The following is a 6,821-nucleotide window of genomic DNA, read 5'->3' on the forward strand; positions in this document are numbered from 1 at the left end:
TTCATTTCTTGACTTTTGTGAATAATGCTGCAGTGAACATGAGGGTGTAGATATCTCCTCAAGATCGTGACTTTAATTCTTTTGGATATGTTTTGTCATGTGCTTTTTATATCATATTTACTCCTTAGAGGTTTTCTTCTTAGAGTTTTAAGATTCTAGCTCTTATATTTATGTCTTTGATTTATTTTGACTTAATATGTGTTTATGGTATAAAGTAAGAGTCGAAATTCATCTTTGCATGTGGATACCTAGTTTCTCAGTACCATTTGGTGAAAAGACTATTTTTTCTCCATTGAATTATCTTGACACCTTTTTCAAAAACCAATTAGCCATAAAAAATCTGAGCTTATTTCTAAATTCCCAATTCAATTCAAATGACCTATAAGTTTATTCTTATTCCAGTACAACACTGTATTAATTAACAGAGTGTTTGAAATTGGGAAGTGTTAGCATTCCAACTTGTTTTGTTTTGTTTTTTAATCACAGTTGTTTTGCCTATTCTGAATCCTTTGGATTCAGAAATTTTAAAAATAATGGCTTAATTTCTGGGAGAAAAAATGACAACTAGAATTTTGATGAGGCTTATGTTAAATTTGTAGATCAATTTGAGAAATATTACCATCGTCATAATTCTTTGACCCATTAACTTGCAGTATCTTTTCATTTATTTAGATCTTTAACTTCTTTCAACAATGTAATTTCCATTGTACAAGTTTTGCACTTCTTTGAATGAGATATGGGTTTTGTTAATTTTTTCTTCATTTTAAAGATCATGTAGATTTTGTCCTTTATTCTTTAATATGGTGTATTATACAGATAATTTTTCAGATGTTAAATCAGCCTTGCATTTCTAGGACAAATTCTACTCATACATACCATTTCTGATTCTTTCCATTCTTTCCTGTGGATTTCAATTACCACCTAATATAATTTTCTTACTCAGTAATGATTTGTTCCAACCCATGTCCTTTGTGCTAATTTTTGGCCGATATATCACATTCCTATGTCTTATATGCCCATTAATATGATTACTTACATATTTTTATAAAATTACTTTTTAAATCAGTCAAAAGAGAAAAGTAAAGTAATATGTAATTATACCATTCTCTGCAATTAGTTACATAACTTCAATTACCAGTACTCTGTTTTTTAAAAGTGGATTTCAATTACTCTTTGAGTTCAATTGCTTTCACTTAAAAAACTTCCTTTAGTATTTCTTGTAAAGCAGGTCTGTTAACAACAAATTCTCATTGGTTTTGCTTATCTGTGAATTTCTTTATTTTCTCTTCATTTTTGAAAGAGAGTTTGGCTAGATATAAGATCCTTGGTTGACATCTTTTTTACTTCCTGAACTTTAAATGTCATCCTACTGCATTCTAGTCTTCATTGTTTCTATTGTAAAGTTATTTATTAATCTTATTGAGGTTCCCTTGCATGTGGTTGGTCATTTTTCTCCTGCTGAGTGAAACTCCTGATTTATAAGGGGGGCACTGGAAGGAGGTAGCAGTCTCTAGTCTTCTTGTCTTGTCCCTCTCAATGGGGAACAAATTCAGTGCCCTCCTCTTTGTACCATTCCAGAAGGCAGTCCCTGCTCAATCACTCTTGGGTGCATCTGGGCTACTTTTCAAACCAGGCAGATTGCCAAGTTTCAATCAGAGTTCTGCCAGAGAATAGATGGCACATTCTAGAGTATAATATCTAGAGGATATTATACTAAGAGAGTATTAACTAAGAAGAGTTTAATAAAAGTGGGGAGAAATTTAAGAAGCAGCCAATGTTAATGAAGGGCCCTGAGAATGGGAATATTAGGAAGCTATTACTATATGAGACCTAAAGGGCCAAGAGGAAATTTTGTTTGAATGGAAACTGTAGGGAGCTAAAAGCCTTGGAAATGGGGCCATCCAAATGGGCTGTATCTACTCTGATTATTCCCTGTCTCTCTCTCTCCTGAGCCTTTAATCATTAAAACTTTACTGGTTCTGTCCCAACAGCCAACACAATTCAGATGCAGAAAAGGAGTGTGGAGCAACAAAGAAACTCTAAACTATTTCTCTTTCCACATCTCTATCTTTTATTGGTACTTTCTACTGAGCAATTCCCACAAGATGATAGAGGAAGAGAAAACCTCAGTGATAAAATTTATAGAAGTCATCTCTTGAGTACAGCAACACAAGGAAAGGGAGAGAGTAGATTTGGAGGGACACTAGAGAGTAATCAGCCGAACCACAAACCCAATTACTTTACAATCTGCTTGATAATAAAGATTGCCACAGCCTGTGACTCTATGTCCACCACTACATCTGACTCTTTTAAATATTTTTGCTAGTATGCATCCAGACTGATATTGTTATGTAGTTTTACATACTATTATTTAAACTTTTTTTTTTCCCATTTAGTAAGAGTTATTGTCCGAGCTTTAACTCTTGGCTCTCATCTGAACCAGCCTGCTGAAGAGGCCCTAGGCCTTTCTTTATGTCTATTGGTATGACCTGTCTCTTGTGAAGTATCTATTTGGATTATATCTAAGGATGAATTAGGTACAAAATGTACTCCTAAGCAGAAGATGCATTAAGTGTGTTTTGAGGTTATTTATATGTTAAAGAAGACTTGTCATCAACAAAACAATAATTCAATTTTGGTAAAATTAATGAAAATGTCTTCTTTTTAACATAATAATCTAATAGAGATAAATGTTTTAAACAATTTTTCACCTAATATAAAATTATACATATGATATGGAAAAAAAACACTATTTTTGCATGCTTTAGAAAGAGGAAATTTATCTAGTCCATTGAGTACTTGAAAAAAAATGGAAAAATTGAAAGAAATATGGTTTAAGGTAATTTTAGATACATTTCAATATTAGGCAGGTGACTAACATGAAATTACACTCACTCTTTTTTTAGCAGTAACAGTGAGTTAAATACTCTGAAGCTCAAGATATTATAGGAGCAGAAGACTTTTCCTTCTTCTCTTCAAGTTTCTGTGGCTAGTCTAATAATAATTAAATCGACATAAGACAAATTAACAGGAGAAAAATAAATTTAATTTCATTCATATGGGAGCCCCATAAGAATATGAGACTGCAAGAAATGACTGAAACAGGAGGTTTTTATACCTTTTAGAGAGAGAAAAATTTATTTGTGAATAACTGACAAAGAAGTTTAGGTTTGGGGAGTAGCAAATTAGTGCGGAAGTAACAAGGTTTGTTTATACAAACTTCTTGGCCCTAAATTTCCTATTTCTCATGATAAGGATGCCTTCCACCCTCCTAGTGTAGAGAGGGTACATTTCACATGGGATATAAATTTCCTTCTTTTAAGGGGACAAAGGAGGGTAACAGTGCCCTTCTTACACTGGCTATTTCTTAAGTAACTTTAATTCAAAATAATCAATATGCCAAAATGGCATATTTGGTGCAGCACATTCTCCATCCTTTCAATATATAGTGAGAATGTATAGGTTGGTACTGAGATGCTTTCTCTCAGTTGAATGAAAGGTTAGAGTATATTGCCTTTAGTTTTTCTCAATTACTTTTCCACAATAAAAATAATAGAAAAAGTTACTTAAATTTCATTTATTCTTCATGAAAAATATTAGTTTGAAAATTCAGTTCTAAGGATAATTTTTTAATTGCTATTATTTTGAAAAAATATTCAATTTAGTATCCTACTGTATAATTAATAAAATCTTACCTTTTCTAAAGGTCTAAATGATTATAATCAATGTCCTTTACAAGGAAAGATATTTATTTTTATATAGGTATGAAGTGGAGGAGAAATAAGTTTTGAATTGCTTGTAACCAGAGCTGATCTGCAGAACGCCTTCTAAATCACATGAGAAAGTAATTCAATGATAATTCTAATTACTTGATATTACTAATAATGAACTGTAAAGCTGAAAGTAGCTTTCTAAACTATCAATATTGAAGAAAATTTTGATCAGTTATGCTAGAGAAAAAATATTTTTTATTCTCTTAATTTGTTGTTACTAACAAGCTACCAGAGCTTGCAGCTGACAAAATGTTAAAAAATTAGGTATTATTAAATAGGATGGCTTATGCAGTTAAATAACAAATATACTAAGCTTTTTTTTAGATTTTGTGATGCTTTTGATGCCTGTCAGCTTTAAAATTTATAATTTTGGTGAAATATTTTCTAATTTTAAGTAAATATTCAATTTTGTTCCTAATCTTGTATTATTTTGCTTAAGTAGAGTAAAGGAAAATGTATGGCTTCATACTTCACAAAACCTAGATCTGATGCATACTGACCATCTTCCATGACATCTTTTGCTTTAAACTTTTCTCTGACCAACTCCCCTGACCCTGACTCCAACAAACCCTCTCAAACAGAAGCCCTGGGGTTGAATGAGGATTATCTCAAACCCAGAAGAACCCATTAACACTGCAGCAATCCCTAAAATAGAATGCTCAGATTATGAGGTTGTTTTTCTCTGGGACCAGGAATAATTAACTAGGATTGATATTTGGGTCAACCTTGATATTTACTATTAAATCCCACCATCCAAAATACTAGTATTTCTTTTATAAATGCCTGGGATTAAGAGGAAATTATCCAGACAGGTTAGAAAAAAAATTTATTAACCTCTTTCTCCTTATCTTAATTACTCTAGTTAATTTAAAAGTCATTGACAGCAAATAGTCAATGTTCCTCTTCTCTAGCAAAGAAAATCTGTCTATTTGTTTACATTTACTTAATAGTAAACCTCCACACCCCCTCTCAAGGCAAAATAAAAGGCATGTTTTCAAATTTTTCTTAGGAAAATTCACCTTTCCCCTTTATTATATGGTGCCCTACTTTCTTCTAGAAAAAAAATAATGGAATCAATGCTCGTAGAAATTACTTATGTATTTCTCATATATAGAATATTACCACATTAGTTACACGTTTTGCCAGAGACTTAAGTAGATGAGATTGATAATGTGTTCTTAGAAAAATTTACCAATTGAAATCTCATAATAAACATAAATGTATACTCTATTAACAAACAAACAATTGGCCCTTAAACCACAATGATGCTGAGTCTATAATAAATAACACAAAGCAATCCAAATGACAGTGAAATTTAGTTCTGAAGAAACTCGGGAAAATCTGATGTTTTAAATTGATAATTCTGTTGTATATTTTTAGAAATTAATTGGGGTTAACTAAAGGGCAGACAAATTTGATCAGCTTTCATTATATATTTTATTAATCAATCTAAATGTTTTTAACTTAGTGCAGCCTAAGCAACAAAGTCCAAACTCCTTGTCTTGACAATCAAATTCTTGAATTCTGTCTTTAACAATGCTTCCGGTTTCATTTTTTTCTATTTGTCTTTCAGGAATTTCTTTGCTTTAACAAAAATTTCTCCTAGTCCTGTAAATGTGCTATGTTACCACCCTTTTCCTGCAATTTTGTGGAGAAAGAAGAGTAAGGAAGATAATTTTTTTAGTTTTTTTTTTTTTGAGCAAGTTAATTTTCAGTCTTTCCTTCAAGCTCAAGTTTCTCTTTATCCACTAAGACTTCTAAGATCATTTCAGCCCAGATGGACCTCTCTTCCCCTTTTGAGCACTTATTTAACACTTTAACCATTTATTTATGAATTAATAGTGCACTACTTCTTTAATATTCCTTATGGCTTCATACTTCTTCCTGTCCAAAAGAGTACACTAAAATATTTTGCACTCTAATCACCATTTTCTGTATTTTACCCGTTCTATACCATCACTATATCTGTCTCTGATCTTTGACATCATCTAGACTTCCAAAACTTTTTTCTCCTACTTTATCCATATTGCCTGGCTTACTTCCTACCCTCTTTGCTTGTATCACTTTCACAACTCGTTTTCATTGCTCAAAATCTGCCTACCTTACACATTTACTTTACTGCACTCACCTGAAAAAATATGCCTAGATTAATACTATAATCTGCCTTTAATATATATAATAACTAAAAGGTTGAGTAACTGTCGGGGGGGCAAGAGGGGAAGTCACATAACCATGTGGATCAGTGCCAGTGCAAATTTAGACTTCAAACTCAGATGAATCGTCAGTGGTCCTTGAAAACCCTTTGTGTCTTACCCAGCTCACTGCATCATTCTTTCTCCTCAGTCATCTCCTGAAGCTTTGCCCTTTTCTTAAGCCCCTTTCATAGCACTCAACACACTCATTTTCAGTAGACTCTCTGTCCTTCTCTCCTCGCCCCGGTTCTAAATGAATGGGTTAAATTGAATTCATAAGCCATGAACTCTCTCAAGCTCAAAATCATAAATAACAAAATTAACAAATTTGCTATAATATTCCTTCATTTCATCCAAAGATACTCTTTAATTTGACCAGTTCATTTTCAGATAATAGCCTTCCTAATATCACTCTAATCACCCTCATCTGCCCCATCTTCTCTTCTATTACTTTAGTTCATCATTTCTAAACTTCTAAATGCTTTTTTTATACCTTGTGTTTTACACCCCCATCAACAAATTCATTCATTCTCTGCCTCACTGCCAAAGTGATATTTCTAAAATACAGATAGAATATATCATTCTTTGCTCAAAATTCTCAATACCTGCCTTTAATTTTGTTCACAATCTAAATGTCTTAACTTCACTAATCAGATTTATCATGAGTCTGGCTCATCACTTAACTACCCTCCTGACATATTAATCCGATTACATTTATTCTACATCTTATATTCTTGTGTTTGTGTTTTGTTTCGTTTTTGCCTTTGTACATGTTGTTCCTCTGCCTGGAATGCTTTCTCCATGGAAAAATTCTTCTATGTAATTGAGTTTGCCTGATCTATAACATTTGTCTGGA

This window comes from Pteropus alecto, unplaced genomic scaffold (genome assembly GCF_000325575.1).
Source record: "Pteropus alecto unplaced genomic scaffold, ASM32557v1 scaffold7, whole genome shotgun sequence".
NCBI lineage: Eukaryota > Metazoa > Chordata > Mammalia > Chiroptera > Pteropodidae > Pteropus > Pteropus alecto.